The sequence below is a fragment of the Dipodomys merriami genome, unplaced genomic scaffold, assembly GCF_024711535.1.
Source record: "Dipodomys merriami isolate MVZ:Mamm:240054 unplaced genomic scaffold, mDipMer1.0.p SCAF_13, whole genome shotgun sequence".
In the NCBI taxonomy this organism is placed as follows: Eukaryota; Metazoa; Chordata; class Mammalia; order Rodentia; family Heteromyidae; genus Dipodomys; species Dipodomys merriami.
In genome coordinates, this window is record NW_027202604.1 from 19,080,035 (window position 1) to 19,099,903 (window position 19,869).

A 19,869-nucleotide genomic window follows, 5' to 3' on the forward strand; every position below is an offset into this window, starting at 1 on the left:
AGTGCCATTTCTCTCCATACTGGCATTTTCCTTCTTCTGCAGAAGAACTCATCTCCTGTTAGACTTAAATTTTTCCAGAAAAGCAGATGCTTGGCTCACAAATGTTTCACCTCCTGCCTGTACTTTTTCCTCTACAGAAGAGGCCCAAACCGAAGCCCCATAACAAAGAGGAACGTGAGTTTTCCACATGCTATAAAAGTTTCCTTGCGAAATGTGTGTCCTTCCCAGCAGTCTCCAGAGTAGACTTTTGTTCCCTCGGGAAGTAAAGGGTACCTACCTTATCCTGAGACGGGGCCTGACCTGCAGGGACAGAAGAAGTCCCAGGAAGCAGGAGAAGCAGCAGCAGGCATCCAGCTCTTGGCTGTGGCTCTGAAAATGGAAGATAAGAGCAGCTGTCCCTAATTAAAGGCTGGGGTGGGGGTAGGTGAGTGTCAGACTATTCTTGTCATGAGGAGTGTGCCCTTTCCTAGTCCAGAAAGAAAACTGAAGTTTCTCTCATTGGTAACAGTTCAGTGTGTGTTCTATTTGTGTTTTAGGTATCTTTTCACTATGAGGGTTCTACTTCCCAATTTAAAAATGATTCTAACAATTGGGAGAACTAGAAAAGGCAAGAGTGTGAGACAGGAATTCTCCAAACATTCCCAGGCCCCTCATGCTTTTCCACCTCTGCTTTTGAACTTTTTCCACTAATTTTTTTTTTTAAACAAGCAATAGAAGGCCTGATTTAGATCACAAACTGTTAGTTGCACTCTTGTATTTCTTTTTCCACCTTTTCTTTTATTCTAGCTGATCCTACTGGCTTTAAGCACACCTGAGGAAAATACTGACTGTGGCTACTCAGCTTCCAGGAGCACCATCTGAAAGCCATCTACTACTAATGGAGCCTGATGGGACCGGGGAAGGCAGGCAGGCAGGCAGACACAGATGGAAAGGAGGCATGGTGGAGCTCAAGTCAGCTCTATATTCTGCTGCAGGCCCATCAAGAACCACAGGGCTAGAAATGATGGCACCTTTAGGATTGGGAAGAACTCTTCTTTGGACAAGAATCCTTACAATGATTACATGATAGTCTAATTTACTATCTTGGAGTAGAAAAATCTTATTCAGCTGGGTGCCCACACCTGTAATTCTAACTACTCAGGAGCCTAAGATCTAAGCATAGTAGAAGCCATTCAAGGTAGGAAAGTCCAAGAGACTCTTATCTCCAGTTAACCCAAACAACCAAAAATGGAGCTGTGGGGCAAGTGGTAGAGTTCTAGCCTTAAGCAAAAAAAAAAAAAAAAAAAAAAGAAAAGCTTAGGGACAGGGCCCAGGTCCTAAAGTTCAAGTCTCAGAATCAGCACACGTGCGCGCGCGCGCGCGCACACACACACACACACACACACACACACACACACACACACACACACACACACACACACACACACACACACACACACACACACACACACACACACACACACACACACACACACACACACACACACACGTCTTATTTAAATATAGCCTGAGCTCCCTTTATTCCATTTATTTAAAGCTCAGCTACTGGCTTGTCTTACCATTGCGCCTTGCGCATCTCCTTTTATTCCTTCTACCTGTCAGGGTAAGGAAATTCAGTAGAGACATTCCCAGCCTCACAGACTTCCTTTCTCCCCCTGACAGAATGAATTGTTGCCTCCTTCATGTTATTATTAGGTTCTTCACATCATCCTCCCCTTATTTCTGAGGTGGGCTCATCAGTTGATGGTGAGCTTCCTTTGGTTGGTAACATTGTTTATGTCTGTCTTATGATAGCTTCAAGAGTAGAGAGGATAGAGAAAAGCATTTGGAGGAATGAAGAACAAATGAAGGTCAGCTTTTAGAAATCTTAATCTCCAAAGGTTTTAACTTTCTAGTAAGTAAGACAGGCTATACAGAAGAACATGGGATAAGGCAGTGAGTAGGAAATATAAGAATAAGATATGAATAAGGAAAGATTCACCAGACTGGCTTAAGCAACTAAAGAAGGATAGGTAGGAACATGAATATGCATTGGCTGTACACAGACAGAAACAGGAATGAGGAAAGCACATTAGGAAACAGAAAGTGATGTCAAGGTTCAACATCTGCTGAGATATACAAATCTGTAATGTAGGCTGAGAGACCAGGCATGATCCCAGCTATTCCAGCATTGAAGGTGGGATTACAACACAAAAGAGAAGTGAGCAACTGGCACCAGACTCTCTATGAAGGGAACTTACAAATAAGCTCTTAATTTTTGGAAAAGACTTGAAAACATACAGCACTTGTTAATTTGAGATTAAGTTGATTATCCATCAGAAAATAGAAATTCTTCTAGATGGATCTATATGATAGTACAAAATCCAGATGAGGGTGGGTCCAGGCCCAACATAACAGGCTATGAAAAAGAAAACAACAGCATAAGAGGCAAGTGTGCTGGGCGCCGGTGGCTCATGCCTGTAATCCTAGCTACTCAGGAGGCTGAGATCTGAGGATCACGGTTCAAAGCCAGCCCAGGCAGGAAAGTCCATGAGATTCTTATCTCCAATAAACCACTAGAAAACTGGAAGTGGCACTGTGGCTCAAGCAGTAGAGCACTCGCCTTGAGCTGAAGAGCTGAGGGACAGGGCCTAAACCCAGTGTTCAAGCCCCACGACCGACCAAAAAAAAAAAGAAAGAGGCAAGTGGGTCATTGGAAGCATGAAGTATGGTTAACTCAAAAATATTTTTTAAAAATATAAACCATGTAAAATATAACATTAAATATATATATGTATATATATATATATATATATATATATATATATATATGAAGGGGAAATCAAGGTACAGAAAACTCCCTATGGCAAAATAAAAAGATGGGGAGATGGAAAATATGAGAGACATATTGGGAAAGAAGGAAGAGGGGTCCCAGAGAGAGACAGAGAGCTGTGTGATTACTAAACACTGAGGGTATGATGTCTGGAAATGCTTCAAGGAAAATCTCAAGCAAAAGGGGAGAAATGAAACATGGTATTTCTTTAGGATTCAATAACATGTAATGATAAAACAGTTCCTTTGCCCCTGAGTCCTTGGAGCATGAAGAAACCTGGGACCATGTGTTCCCTTCCCACATCAGAAAAGCTGCTTTTTGTTTCAAAAGGTCTGTGGTGAAACACAATTCCATGACGTTAATCAATTTATTTCAATTGAGAGCGAAACATAAATGAAAGGCCTCTATTTTGGCAAAGGGCATGAAAATGTGAAGATGTTATTACTTTCAAACTGAGAGGAGAGGTGAGATTCTCTGCTTGGAACATTTTCGGAAAGGTTCAATCGGTGGGGGGCAGGGGGAATAGATTTAAAATAGAAAAGTAAATGGGAAAAAGGCTTTCTACATAACAGAGATGGAAACATGAAAACCTTCCCTCTGGAGCTAACTCTATTAATACACATTTACCAGGCAGCTTGGAAGATTTGGCAACCTATATACTTCTTCTCCATTTCCTATAGCTTCTGGGTCTAATTACATATTTGTATCCAGACACAGACACAGACACACAGACACACAGACACACAGACACACACACACACACACACACACACACACACACATTGTGACAGAGAGAACTATATAGTCAACATGTACATCCCTATCTTAAAATAGAAATGTAAATATGGTTAAAATATTATCTGTATGCTATTTTCAAAAAAAAGTACTACACACCACTCATTGCTTCATTTGTTTATTCAACTATTTATCGATTACTTTGTGGAAGCACAGAGCTTGGGATTCCCTGTTTCTGACCTCTGAGCCATTCCAGGGAGTAAATTCTCCCAGGTTAAAAGCAAGATACAGATTTCAACAAAAATTAGAAAATCCAAGTGCACAAGTTGCCCAAGTATCTAGAAACAACTAAGATTCACCTTCCCTTAATTTATGCTGTTATGAATTTGTGCTTCTATGAACTCTTTGTGGATCAAAAATAGCAGAGACAATTTAAAGCTATGACTGCCCATTAAATATCTAATTTACAAATATTCAGATGAAAGCTACAGTAGTATGTTTAATAAAAGCACACCAGATAAGGCAGCTGGTAATAAATCCTGATGAAAATGTAATCAATGGTGCATTTAATTTGATGGCAGAGTCTGCTTTCAAATTATGAAAAAATTAGATATGGAGGAGAAAAAGATGCAAAGTCCACCTCTCTCATGGCATTCTTAAGAAATTTACTTGCCCACTTAGAGGTTCACCTTGAATATTTAGTCAGAAAGCTTTGTTTCTTATTTTAATTAAAGGAACATAAATAATTGTCCAGCTACCCCAGGACATTTATAAAAACAATAGGCTGTCTTAATGAGGTTAGCTTTAAAGTGACATTTGATTCATTAGATGCCTCATTAGCTCCCATGAAAGCAAACTTCAATCTTCTGCTGTCCCTTTCTAGTATTAGCTGACAATAATTCAATTGCTTCAATAATTCCAGGTAACTCAAATTTCATAATAAGCTCTACAGGTTAAAAGATCACTTTAAGTTCCCAAAGGTGTAACTCTAAAGTGTGTTTAAGTCACTCTGGTTGGTACAACCCAGCATCCTACATTAAGAGGATAAGACAGAAAATATGCAACATACTTTCCAATTCTGTTTTGGAAGCCCAGCACAGACAACATTTAAATATGCAGAAAGGGATTGAGAACTACAAACATTTTAAAGTTATCCAACAGGTAATTATTTACATTATCTGCCCTTTATTATTCAGACTGTAGTTTCACATAAAAAATGTTATCTTTTGTAAGTTATCTGGGTATTTTAACTTGTTAAAAATAAAAAAAATGTAACATTTGTGGAGCCTATTTTGTTGATGAGGAGAGCATTTAAAGAGTAATTCCAGTGAAAATAATTCTACATTTATTTTATCTTGTTCTTATTTTTTATTTTATCTTGTTCTTATTAGTTTATTTATTAATTGATGTGTTATGTATTACATGTTAAAGTATATCTAAAGCTATTTTAAATTAAAGTAGCTCCTTAAGGAGATAATGGGTCTAGTTGATATCTCTATCCACAGCTTCCACTGTTCAGAACCACAAGAAATTGGTGTTTATATGTCTATATTTATAAAGGCTCATTTCCAGCTTCATTGTTTCATGTTACAAAGAGCTAATTCCTAGGAAGTATTTCCTAGATAGATATCTTCTTTCATGTAGTATCTTTGAACAGGAAATTGATTTCAAGAGAAGAAATTAAATACTGAAAACAACAAAGTGGTCTTATGATCTGACCTTCAATATTATTTTAAGAGACACTATCAAAGGTCCTCGATTCTGGCTTCCACACATCTGCCATTAAATGTAGTAGAGAATCAAGTGTATTTATGTATGAAAATTTCCTGATTGGAAAAATAATGTGTACATTGACTAAGTTACTGCCCTGGGGAAAGTAGTGTTTACTGCAAATGCCAAAGACAATGCTTATAGTACAGTTAAAGTAAAACAGCTGTGATGAACATAAGAACTTTTACACAAATATCCAAAACAGTTGTACTTATAATTACTCCAAACTGAAACAAACATCCAAATGTTCATTAACAAAGTGAGTGGATCATATGGTAATGGACCCTTCTCATTGAAGAAAAGGAATCAGTTATTCATATGCAAAATAGTATATTTAGTGTTCAATATTAATATGCTGAGCCACATAATGAATTCCTACTTTATAATCCCACTTTTATGAAAATTAATCTGTGGCTTCAGAAAGCAGATCAATAAGGTGCCTAGATGCTGAGAAGGTTCAGGAAGGGACAGGTTATAAAAAGGCAGAGGAAATTCTAGTATGAATTATCTTATATTAATATGAATTATTAGTATGAGTTTTATATTCATATGAATTATCTTATTATCTTGAAGTGGTGATAGTTGCATAGAAATATTAAAGTTCATCAAACTATATTTTTTAGTTTCTTCAGCTTATTATAGTTTTTCACTTCAATAAAACTATTTTTTAAATTACATGCATATATACATATTCACACGTTTACATGACACACATATATACACACACAAATATTTAAATAATTGATGGAATCTATTATATTAGATAAACTATTTTTCCAGTTCAGAAAAAAAAATGGAGCTATGGACACTGGGAATCCTGTCACTGGACGGAGGTGAGGTTTAATGAAGCTTTAATGACGCTTCCCTTTAAATATAAGAACTCTCCACTTAGGGTCCTTGACTTCGATCACAGAATAAGAATTTCTGGTAAGAAAAGTTGGCAGAGCTTTATTGAGTAGGTAAACAAACAGGCAAGCAGACAAACATGAAAAAAGGAGGCAAACAGAAGGATAGGGTCACACTAGCAGAGTGTGGGTGATCTCCTATGGAGATAGAGACAAAGAGAGACAAACGCGCAGACACACACACAGACAGAGAGACAGATACACACATGCAAGGAGACACCCTGAGAGACACACAGCTCCTTAGGAGGCTGGGTATTTATAGGATAAAGGTAGGGGGTCTGGCTTTAAGTTACGCAAAGTGAGGTGCTTTGTCTTTAACAACACCTGGTGTTATTCTCTGAGTTTCCAGGTAAGAATGCATCCTTATCCTTGAAACAATTAGATGCCCTGCTATCTGCATTTTGGGGCATCCTGTCAGGCAGTTGTGAATCCTTGGGTGAGAAATGCATCCCTCAGGAAAGAATGCATTCAGTTGTCACTCTTTGGAACAAAGATAGCATTTCCAAGTTTCTAAATATCATATTTCTGAGTTGTCTTCACCAGGCCTCAGTTTCCTTGAGTTATCCTGCTTCAATTCTTTGTTTCAAAGTGAGCAGGCGAAGTCTGAGCAAATTCTCCAGAGTAGACAATGAGGCCTCTGTATGTCAGCCAGACACTTCAGAGAACATCCACATGCTGATATTTTGAGCAAATTAACAGCGCAGGTAACAAAATGCAAGAAACTCTGGCCAGTCACTTACTCCCCCAGCTGGATCTGGCCTCTTCTCCGTGTATCCCCACCACACTAAATGGAGCATGCGTCATTGGAGTAATGACTCAGAAAATGTCTAGCAGCCTCTGTGCAGGAGCGGACGTGAGGCTTAAGATAAATTTCAGAAGTATTAGGATAATATTTTCATTTCTGTCCCAGGCGCTCTCTCTCTCTCTCTCTCTCTCTCTCTCTCTCTCTCTCTCTCTCTCTCTCTCTCTCTCTCTCTCTCTCCTCTCTGTCTATCTCTATTTCTGTCTCTGTCTCTGTTTCTGTCTCTGTCTCTGTCTCTCCTCTTTCTCTCTGTCTCTGTCTCTGCTCTGTCTCTGTCTTTCCCCCAATTTTTTCCCTATTCCAGTAGACTAATCTGGGTCATATGCTATTTCAAGGCTTATTCCAGCTCTAAAATTTCAAATGTCAAATGAAACCAGGGATAGGATAGATTAGGTGAGGAGACAGGGAAATTTTAAATTTTTACAAATACAAAAAGAGACAGACTAGATATTAAATCCAGGAAGTAAAATTGGAAAAAAGCAGTTAAACTTCCCTTCTGCCAATCTCCATTTAGAGATTCTTATCTCCAATTAACCACCAAAAAGCCAGTAGAACTGTGGTTCAAGTGGCAGAGTGCCAGCCTCGAACAGAAAGCTAAGTGATAGTACCCAGACCTTGAGTTCAAGCCCCAGTTCTGTCACAAAAAAAAAAAAAACCAAAGAATTGAATTGTTTAGTTCAGTAAAAATTAATGAAAAATCCTTTTTTACAATAAAAATTTGTTTTATCATCACTGATTTTTAAAAACCATAATGCCTATGTTACATTTGCTTTAGATTTTAATTGTGATAATGTCGCTACCATGATTATGGAAAGTCTAGACTTCTTTTACAAAAGCATGGCCTTCATTCTTTTTATTTTGTCGGTCATGAGGCCTGAACTCTGGGCCTGGGCACTGTCCCTCAGCTCTTCAGCTCAAGGCTAGTGCCCTACCACTATAGCCACAGCACCACTTCTGGCTTTTTCTGTTTATTTGATGCTGAGGAATCCAACCCAGTGCCTCATGCACGCAAGGCAAACACTCTACCACTGAGCCACCTTCTTTTTTACCTTTATCCATCCATAAAGAGTTCCCACTAATGCTACCAGCACGACTATGTTTATTTACCATAGCTAAGATATGGAACCAACCCAGATGCCCCTCAGTAGATGAATGGATCAAGAAAATGTGGCATACGTACACAATGGAATTCTATGCCTCCATCAGAAAGAATGACATTGCCCCATTTGTTAGGAAATGGAAAGGCTTGGAAAAAATTATATTAAGTGAAGTAAGCCAAGCCCAAAGAAACATAGGTCCCATGATTTCCCTTATTTGCAATATCTAGTATATGTCTGAGTCAAGCAGAAAAGGTCAGATAAGGTGATGTTAGGAAAATGAACCCTAAGATATGTATTCAATTTTTTTTCTTCCATGCGATTGTTTCTAACACATTTATAAGATTATTTTTTGTTGCTTTGTATGTCCCTCCCCCACAGTATAACCCTTCCTTTCACTGTATTTGATGTCGATATAATTTGTGGAGGGGAAGGAAAAAAACAAATCATTTAAATAGGGATACAGGTGGACCCATTGCAACAATGAGATGTACAAGTCGTTATGTCGAAAAATGAACTTTACAACTTTGGTGGGGTGGGTGGAGGAAGATTGGGTGGGGGGCTGGGGGAGAATGGGAAGGGATGGGAAAGGGAAACAAAGGAGGAGGCTACAATGCTTGATAAGAAGGGTACTCATTATCTTGCCCAGGTAATTGTAACCCCTCTGTATAGTATTTTCACACACACACACACACACACACACACACACACACACACACACACACACACACACACACACACACACACACACACACACACACACACACACACACACACACACACACACACACACACACAAAGAGTTCCCAGATTTTTTTTAACCATTATAAAGGGGAAGGAAGACATAAATAGCCCTTCTTATCCTCAGAATCTTATTTCAACATTAATAAGGGGGCAGGTGTTAATCTGCTTTTTTAGTTTACTTCCTGTTTTTAGCTTCTGAGTTTGGTCCTTTTGATATTTGTTAGAAATAACATAATTTCCTACTCTTCCTTATCTATCTATCCTTCCTCAGTAACACAGTTAGCTGTTGTGTTTTTGTTTTGTTGTTGATTTTGTTGTTTTGTTTTGTTTTATCATTATGAGGCTTGAACTCAATGAATGGGCACTATCCCTGAGCTTTTGTGCTCAAGGCTCTACTGTAGCCACAGCTCCATTTATGTTTGGGGGTAGTTAACTGGAGATAAATGTCTCCAGGACTTCTCTACCCAGGCTGACTTCAAATCAGGATCTCCAGATCTCAGCCTCCTGAGCAGCTAGGATTACAGGCTCAACGACATTAGTGCCCAGCTTATTCTTAGCTGTCTTTAACCTATTTGTTTTCAATTTCCATTTTAATATTGAATCCTATTTTATCTCTCAAGTTTCTGTTTCATCTTTTCACCTTCCTCTGGTAACACAAAGCCAGCTATACAATACTGTGGTATTGAAAGAAATCAGCGCTGCAGTGCTGAATAATGTACTTCACTGGATTGAGGACTACAAAAGAGCCCAGAGTTCCTGGATTGTTTTGACAATTCCCTGCCTTTCCAATGCTAAAGGAAGTCACAACTTCCCTGTAGTAAGCTTCTTGTACTAGAGGTTTTGTCTCTCTTGACAATGCCTGTTACCTGCACTGGTGGGATTTAGTGCCATGATGGATGTGGGATGTACCTAAGGGTGTTTGGGAAGAGAGTGGTGGCAATTGTGCCATGTGTTTATAGTTCATTAACTAAAACAGATCTGCTCAAATGTCCCCCCCCAAAAAATTATTAGGATATTTTTAAAATGCAGATTCTTTTTCTGTCTGTCTGGGCTGGGGGTTGAAATATCACAGTTCTCACAGGATACTCAGGTGGTCTTGGTGCTGCTATGCCGAGAGCATGCAAGAAATCTCTCTCTCTCTCTCTCTCTTTCCCTCTCTCTCCCACACATGTGTGTGCACACACACATCCTTTCAATTTCTCTATGGGAAGAGGTGTTTAGCATATGCCAGGAATAGTGTTAAGTACATGAAATGCATGATTATTAAATACATGATTTCACTTAATTCCCTTGCCTCCAAAAAAAGGGGAGCTAAAATAATTTCTGGGTACAGGAGTATACATTTGAAGATGGCAAGTACCTTGCCAAATGTCATGCATCTGATAGATAATCTAAAAGAAATGTAAACCCAGAAAGGCTAATTCCAGCACCTTTGAACCTGACCCCTACAGTCTCAATATCACAACAGTGGACTGCTTACCTGATGCCATCCACTAGTCTTTCTTTCTTTCTTTCTTTCTTTCCTTCTTTCTTTCTTTCTTTCTTTCTTTCTTTCTTTCTTTCTTTCTTTCTTTCCTTTTCTTTTCTTTCTTTCTTTCTTCCTTTTCTTTCTTCATTTCTTCCTTTCTTTCTTTCTCTTTCTTTCTCTCTTTCCTTCTCTCTCTTTCTCTCCTCTCTCTTTCTTTCTCTCTCTCTTTCCTTCTCTCTCTCTCTCTGTTTCTCAATCATGGGGCTTGAACTCTGGGCGTGGGCACCGTTCCTTAGCTCTTCAGCTCTAGGCGAGTGCTCTACCACTTGAGCCATAGTGCCACTTCCAGTTTTCTGGTGGTTTATTGGAGATAAGAGTCTCACAGATGTTCCTGTCTGGGCTGACTTTGAACCACGATCCTCAGATCTCAGCCTCCTGAGTAGCTAGGATTACAGGGGTGAGCCACTGGGGCCTGGCTACTAAGCTATTTTTTTAATGCATATTATCTTCTCTGTTTTTCTTTTGACTATTACAAAATTTTATTTGAAAACTGTTAAATATGAAATGGAGGGAGGAAGGATGAACAAATGCAGTCGTGTATGTAAAAAATGAACTATGCAACTTGTGGTCTGGGACAGGAGGGGAAAACCAGAGAAAGTGAAGGAAAGGGTGACATTGCCCCAGAATTGTATTCATTACCTGACTCATGGCATTGTAACCCCTCTGTTCAACTCCTTAATAATAACAGTAAAATCATATATATATATATATATATATATATATATATATATATATATATATCTCAACAACAACAAGTAAGAGTATGAGGCTCTGAGCTCAAGCCCCAGTACTGGCACTAAATAAAGAATTATTTTGTAAAGAGTAGCTTATGTGATATTGGGGGGTGGGAAGAATCTTTTTCCACTGAATGTATGCTTGAAGGTCATTCACAGGCATCTTTTAACAGGCAAGAATTATATAAAATATTTGCATGGTCTTAACTGCCATTGTGTTTTTCCTCTCCTTACCAGAAACATTTCCTCTGAAGGGCAGTCTCCTTTTGGTTAGAAAGGAATGGAAACATCTAACTTTCTTACCTGATGGAAGTTTAAAACATTAAAACATTGACTAAGACTGGAAGACTAGTATTGAGTTTCATGTCAAAACAATACTCAAGAAACAGAGCATTTGAAGTAAAAAGAATTTGTATTATATGCCATGCCACTGCTGAGTTAAGTGTTTATTTTTGACAGCTAAGACTAAAAGGTCAAAATCTTAATTCATAAGATAAATATATATATGGATGAAATTTTGGGCCTGAGATATAAGAATATAGCAACAACAAATAAAAAAATAGGGTTTGTGTAGCTATGTGTATAATGTGTCAGATCTTGTTCTAGCAATTTAAGTATCTCACCTGAGCCTCAGAACAATTCTGTAGTTGATAATTGAGAAAATTAAAGATAAAAATTAAAAGAAATTTGTCTCCATCCAATAAATGGCTGACCATGGACAGAACTTTATCTGTCTGATTAAAAAGCAGTCCTTATATGTATACCAGTCATATTATTTTATATTATGAGTATACCTGATTTTTCTGTATATTAGGAAAACAGAATTCTTCTATATACCAGAATACACCAATACAAAAAAATACGAAAGGAGGTAATTGGAGAAAACAAGAAATTCTATACTCTCTTAGTTTTAAGAATTCTTCATTTCGCCGGGCGCTGGTGGCTCACGCCTGTAATCCTAGCTACTCAGGAAGCTGAGATCTGAGGATCGCGGTTCAAAGCCAGCCTGGGCAGGAGAGACCATCAGACTCCTATCTCCAATATACCACCAGAAAACCGGAAGTGGCACTGTAGCTCAAGTGGTAGAGCGCTCGCCTTGAGCTGAAGAGCTGAGGGACAGCGCCCAGGCCCAGAGTTCAAGCCCCACAACTGACAAAAAAAAAAGAATTCTTCATTTCTTCTGCAATTCCTTTAAGATGAACTTGGGAATTCCTACTGCTATGGCTTCAATCACTGCATAGAACATTGAACTAGCTGGCCACATTTCCTAAGACACTTACTTCCTAGGTCCAGGCCTGGCAAATATTTTCTATAAAGGACCAAACAATCAACATTTCAGGTTTGGCAGGCTTGCAATCTCTCTTGCCCACATTCAATTCTACTGGTGCAGTATGAAAGCAAAACCAGAGATGATATGATAACACAGATGAAAGATGGTGTGAACGAAAGGTCAATACTGAGTTCCAATAAAAAGTATACTTATGGTCACTAGAGCACCTTCCAATGAGATCATCTTCACAAGTCATAGCTTCTCCTTCAGATTTTTTTCAACTATTTAAAAATGCAAAAATCATCTTCAGCTTAAGAGCTATACAAAAATAGATTAGATGCAGTCAGTGGGTTGGATTCACCAATCCATGTGCTCAGTAATATTTCCTTATTCAAGTAATTTGCCCTAATGCAATAGTTTTGTTATATTCAAAGATATCATTTGACTCCATGTTAAAAGACTTAAAGTATCCCCAGTACCATGGTCTGATATGTTTGCTTTTCCCAAACATTTTTAACATTGTTCCAGTGTCCTAAGAAACAGTAACAATAGCAAATAAATAATGACATCAACTCTAGAATAGTTCATCACATACAATTAAAATATATTTTGTATTATAAGCACTTCCTCTTGAGGAAGGATTACAAAGTCAGGGATCTGAAAAGATCTTAAAGATCAGAGAGGCTGTTACTCTCCCATGACATTTTCCTGATCTTTGGAGTAACCTTTCCTACACCCCCCACCCCTTTCCATAGGTCAAATATTGGCATGTGTAAAATTCCTTCCAGAACAGCCCCACAGAATGACCACAGGCTAGCTCTTACCAGAGAAAACTTGCTTATAAGAACAGATTATTACATTTTTCATGATTTTGCAAGGCAATTGACACAGGTTGGTGACCTGTGATTAGCTATGAGTCATGGTGGGAACATTTGTAGCACGGGAAGCCAGAAATTCACAAATGCTACAAATTAGGACTATTTTTTTTCTCTGAGAGCCAACTGTACCACTACTCATACCACTACTCAGACATTTCTCTTAGATCTGTGAAAAATATACACACACACATGCATGCACACAAACACATGCAAACACACTCATGTGCACATGCACACATACAAACTAGTGAGACAATAACTGTAGGTTCAGAGGAAGAAAGGGTTAGCCTGAAGCATAAACAGGCAGATAGAGGCTCAATTATGGTTTTAAATCATCATTAGGTCACTGTTCCCTTTGGAATACCAATCACATTTCTATTTTATACTAAACATAGTAAACTGGAGACTAAGCAATTCAAATTTTGTGCCTAAAATAAAAAGAATTACCAAAATCTATATTATTTCTTCTAATATTATGTGTCATTCTAACATGAAAAAAAGCAGAAACAATTACAAATGCCCATGCTGTACTGTTCCGATTATAATCTAAAAGGTACCATTTTACTTCTGTGTATTTCTAGCTCATTATCTACAACTTCTAGCCCATTGCCTTTTTTATTTTTGCTACTACTGTATGAAAGTTCTCAGGAAGCATTACCTAGCAAATGCCCTAATGTTTATGGGCAATAGTTTGATCGCTTTTAGGAAAAAGGCTCTGTGAGCATTCCTGATTTTTAGTCTCATTTCACCAAACTACAAGAGACCATTAACCTAATGTACACAAACCATTCTGAATTTATTTTTTCTGTATTTGTTGCTATTGTCTTACTTGTGTGTCACTTTGGCCATCAACAAAATCATTTTAGAATAACCTTTTCCCTTTATCTTCGCAAGATTAGAAAATAAAAAAGAACATTTAACTACTAGGTGAGCTAGACTATCTAAGAGGGTACCCAGTCCTTATTTGGCAATAAATACTGTTGTAAGGTAAATCCAGATACAGAGATGCCACATTTTGAGAGGTCGATTTGGGAGTCTTCATCAGAAAGCTGGTGTCTGCAGGCAGATTCCTGTCACAAAGACCTCCGGTCCAAGTCCCATGAATACACTTACCACTGTTAGAAAACTGAGCTATCAAAGCAGAAAAGGAAAGAAAGAGCAGAAAAACAATACCAACAAACCAGATGAGTTCCAATGGAGAGCTGAAGCTGGACAACATGTTGATCGGAGGGGAGCCAGGAGACACAGAGACACAGCATAGAAAACCTAGCATAATGGTGTCTGAGCTGGTCTGACCCTAAAATCTGTCCTGTGTGGGAACAGGTTTACAGGAAACTTGAGTGTCTCCCAAGTTCAGGGCATAGAACTGACAGCTCCAGTATCCTATCATACAAGTCCTCATACCTGCCCATCACCTGGGAGGAGGAACTTCCCCTTCCTCCACCATGAAGACAAAATGGTGGCACTTAACCCCAATTCCCCATCCACCACATAGCTAAGATGGTTCTAGTTAGACCCAGCATCCCCACTTCAATATGATAACAATTTACATGGAAGTAGGCTAAAAATATGATGCATACCAAATTCTGAAACAAAGTTTTTTCTAAGCTTTAGGGAAAAGTATCTGACAGTTGAAAATTCTTGAAACTTTACAATATACTCATACATAATCACAATTGCATATGCTCAAGTAAATCTACCTTTTCAATCTTCATAAAGAAATTTTTAGAGCTAAACACAGATATATTTTTGTGGGAGTTCTGTTGAATCTCTTTATATTGTGTGACCATTGTGATATTCACCCTGGGGTTAGTCATACACAGTTTTAATTATTTATTTTTCTAGAATCACATGATGTTTTTCATTTGCATCCAAAGATAGCTACACATTATACAACAAAACATTAAATGAAATTGAGATTCACAACATCAGGGAAGACAAGAATGATCTATCAACACATTGTGAATGCACTAATTAAATTAAGCTTGTCACACAAATGCACATCTCAACACAAAGTTAACAATTCAGTTCATAAATTCTTATTTCAGTTTCTTTTCAAGGCAGACTTTCTGGCAATCTACATTTTATTCTTCTCTGATCAGTTCATTCTGTTCTATCAGCTTAGTGATAGAACAGAATTAATTTTAATTACTACAACTTTTCATTGTATATGAAAATATTTCTCAAGTTAGCATGCTTGAGAAGAGTCTTTGGAGCACTAGAAGTGTAATCACAGTTGTTTTACTACTTAAAAAAAATCTACAATAGTTTTCTACATGATTTTGTTTCTTTGAAGACTCTTTAGAGAGTCTTAACTATTCTAATATACATTGGGATTCTCCAGTAGGTATTATGGTATATAGATAGACAGAGGAAGAATTTTTGTGGTTGTGTGCTAGGTCTGGACCCAGGGCCTTGTGCACTTTACCACTGAACTATGCCCTCATTCATCATCAACACATGTAATACCAAAAGAACTTTCTGCCTATGGAGCATCTCAAGGGTCTCTCATCTCCTAAAACACACGTAGAAGAAAGTCATGGCTGAGATCTCAACATGAGAATAAAGTAAGAAACTTAGAGAACAGGGAAATAATGAGATGCTGTCATGTGAGCACACTGGTAGAAGCAGGGCGATGGGAAGAAGATTGCTGAATTCTCCCTCTAAAGATCCCATCAAAAGGGATAAAGATGGGCAGGTAGGAAGTTGGCCATCTTATAAAATCAGCTATCTAAAATATACCTGATAGTTCTAGGGCTTGCTTGTCAAATCACTAACCTATCAAACTAGATGTGTTCCAGTGATTTTTTAATTTTAATTTTATTGTCAAGGTGATGTACAGAGGGGTGACAGTTACATAAGTAAGGTAGTGAGTACATTTCTTGTCGAACTCCCTCATTTTTCTCCCTCTTTTCCTTCTCCCCATCCCCTTCTAAGTTGTACAGATCATTTCCAACATATTGTCTTGTGATTTTTTCATAGTAAAATAATAAAAAATAAATAAACTGAGCTTTACTTCCAATTAAGGAGAGTCAACTGGAAAAAAAAAAAAAAAAGATTCAAGCAATCTGACTATAAGTAGAAATTCAGGGCAAAAGCTCCAAATCTTCTACCATTCCTAACAAACTAAGCTCTATCGCCAGTCCCAGTACACCAACTAAAGAGGTGAAGAGTTGCAAAGGAGAGAGAAAGTTGATTTATTTAATGTAGGTGGGACATGGGAAGAACGCAAGGACACATTTCAGCCCATCTTCTTTGTACTAATGTGAGCTTGAGTTTAAATAGAGGAAGAATTGGAGCAGGGGCAAAAGATGCATCATTAGGCAGTCTCAAATGTGATCAGATTGATTGTTATCTCTGGTTCTGCAAGACAGTTTGAACTCAGTCTTCTTTCCATAAGGGGGCACAATCTGGTTCACAGGAGATGATTGTTTCTTCTTGGGGAAGGGAGAGCAGTGATCTAATCATTGGGTGACCTATCTACGAAGTTATGTTATTTCCAGATTCCAGGTGACTACAGGATAATGACTGGAGACTTGAAAGTGCCCTTTTGGGTTCTGTTCCAGGACATTGTGAAAGCTGACAGCAATTGTCTCCGTTTATTCTATCTTTAAGCCTTCAGTTGAAAAGGGAATGAGATAGGTTACATTTTTAGACAGACACTGCTTGAATGATTAACATGTCCATGTTCAGAGTTAAACAGATGTCTGACCCAAAGTTTTAAGACAAAGGAAACAGGCACAAAAGAAGGCAAGTTTACCAGCCTTTTATCCCATAGTCAGTTACCAAGTAAGAAGTCAATGTTACCCAGCAAAAACAGAATCCAAGTAACAATTATACACCTAAGATCTCAAATTTATCACAGAAAAGACTTTTTTTTTCCTATTTAATCTAAATACAAGAGAAGTAATCACTTGATATTCACTGGAATAAAGGAAAGGATTTTCAGAAATGTCTGCTTTGCTTTGTCCCTATAGTTTAGCACTACAACATAATAGTGGAGATGAACAGGCCCTTAGCAACGCCGCAGTTGAACTTTCTCCCTTTATCAACTTTCTCATTTTATCAATGGTAAAACCTAGTCTCAAGGAATGTCATGGTTTGATCAAGGTCATACAAAATGTTAGCTAGTGTCAGATCTAAAACAGCTACTTAGATCTCTTGACTAATGGGTCCATTGAGCTAAAAAGTCCTGGCTGATAAACCAATGTATTTGCTTATCTCCATTTTTATTTACTGTTCCTTTATTTTAACATAATTAGCTATCATTTATTGAGCTTCTGCTAAGTACCAGGCACTCTGATAGGTTATTAGCATATTATCTTTCATTTTTATCCTCTGCCCATGATCACAAAGGCAGTCTTACTTCACAGATATAGCACAGAGAAATTCCATCTCATGTCAAACAAATAAACACAAAGGTCAGCTATCTCTAACTCAAATCCTTCTTCCTTGCTCTTACAGATAAAGCTACCATCTTCCATTAGGATTCCAAGAAGAATTTAGGCTGAGAGGAGTAAGTATAAAATAATCTAGAGCTCGTCACAAGTTGTGCACCTTAGAGAAACCATTTCTTTAGCCCTTAAAGAAGCTGATTAAAAAATCTATTTCTTTTCCTTCTCTCCATATTTATGAAAGTGAACCAGTCCAGCTGAAACAAGGTGATTAACAATTTACATAGAGACTGGTTCTAAAACGTTCCACATTTAAAACTCCTCAACAGTATGGGAAATGAGAGAGTAGGAAGGGTGAGGAGAGATGTATGCCGTGAATCTGCATCAGAATTCTTGGAGGATAGAGCTCCCTAATTAGTCACATTCTCACAAACCAAGTCTGAATCTCTGGGGTGGCCCAGAACTCAGATTTGAACAATCTCCCTTGGTGATAATAATTCACATCACAGTTGACCTAATGTAAAAAGTGATTGAAAGAATTGTCTACTCCTGCTACAGTTAAAATGTTCACAGGTATAATGCCTTCACATATGGAAGATGAAGTCTCCTGAGAGAGACAGCTCTTTGGGGTCTATAGGTTCTGCTTAGCAGGTGGCTCACTAGCAGGAGATCATCAGCAACAATGTTTTACAACAAAAGCCACCTGCCTTGGTGTTTATTTTAAATCCAGTCAGAAAATACAGTCATGTGCTACCTAGTGATATTTTAGAAAAGTACAGTGTGGACGAACTTATACCATGGTGATACCATATGATTACATAGCCTAGTGACACTGTTGTAGCTACTGTAATTTGTATGTATATGTTAGGAGAAATTTACCTCAGCTTATCAACCTTGATTCTTTCATTCAACACGAGACTAATTCAGGCAAAATGTGAATGTGGTAAAAGTGAAAGTGTATTAGGAAAGAAATACAGCAGAGAAAGCAGCTCACGTGGTATAAGCAGGCCACAGGACAACACTTTAGATCATCTTTAGCTTTCTGAATCAAAATTGACCTTAGGTTAAATAAGCATACATAAGTTAAAACTGTCAGTCCCAAGTCACAGGCAAGTGGAGAGGTGGTCAGATGTGGCTTCAGGTGGTTTGATAGCCCAATGTCTCAGGACTGGCCATATGAGGCCTTGTTATTATGTGTCATTGATTCTTTACAAGTGATACAGCCTTCTATTATTTCCAAGATGGCTGCAAAGTAACTGCAGGAGAGAATGGATTGGGAACATTGAGTCCTTTCCCTTTTAAACCAATATGTCTGACCCAAAGGTAGAGGAGGTTTACTGTGTTTCATTTGGCCGTAACTGGTCTAAGTTGGTAAGGACATCTGTGTTGGAACTATTTGTTGACCCATCTTAGGCTGGAGTGAAGCCTATTACAAATTCTTATGTAGGTGAAGCACTCAAAAATCAAACAAACAAACAAAAACAACAACTATCATGTGATGTTATGTGACTTTGGTGGCCAAAGAGTCTAGTCACTTGTAAGTGGTAATGCTTAATTGCAATGCTTTTTTCTTAAAGACTCTGTGATCTTCTCCTCCATTTTAGGTTCATTCTCCATGAATGGGTAAATGGACAATAGAGATGTATATCTGGGGAAAAAATAAAGCCCTAAAACTCACCTATTGCCCCTGTGTTTCAAGTAGGCCCAGATACTTCATGAACAATATCTATCTCACACCACATATACCCACTCCCTAAGGATTAGGAGTTTTGAGAGGACAAGCCCATGTGTATTCACCCATCTCAAAAAATAGAAGAGCTATAGATAGAAATCACTATTTTGAGTCTTTAACATACATTTTCTGCAGGAGGAACAGGAAATATTTTCCCTCTTTTTCATATTTTTCTCATATCTTTCTCTTGTTAGCCTAAAATAAATCCTTGCTAAAACTTTTACCTTGTGAGATTCACCTTTTGTGGGCTGCCCTGAAATGTTTTTTTATGAGTGGCTCTCAAGAACCTGTGATTTTGTGTGAAAATCAGAAAGCTGGGGAGCCCTCTTTATCCATCATTTGGTGACAACTAGTCTCCCCTGATTCCCTCAGGGTTTATTAGTAACCCTTCTTCTGTTCCCCTGAGGTTAAGTTACCTATGTCCTTCTCTTAGTTGCTCCTAATTTGATGACAGGTTCTCTTCCTTTT

The 19,869-nt window shown here is 38.0% G+C and overlaps 1 protein-coding gene across 15 annotated transcripts in view; it reads right to left on the reverse strand.

Annotated features, from left to right (window-relative positions):
* Window positions 1-19,869, reverse strand: part of Fhit (fragile histidine triad diadenosine triphosphatase) — a 1,320,449-nt gene that overhangs the window by 756,326 nt on the left and 544,254 nt on the right. Inside the window, exon 1 of one of the 15 annotated variants that reach the window (XM_070018849.1) lies at window positions 278-359. The exons of the other annotated variants lie outside the window; for them this stretch is intronic. The gene's annotated coding sequence lies outside the window, so the exon portion shown is untranslated. Of the gene's footprint in view, window positions 1-277; window positions 360-19,869 lie in introns of those variants that run through there. 15 annotated transcript variants of the gene reach the window in all.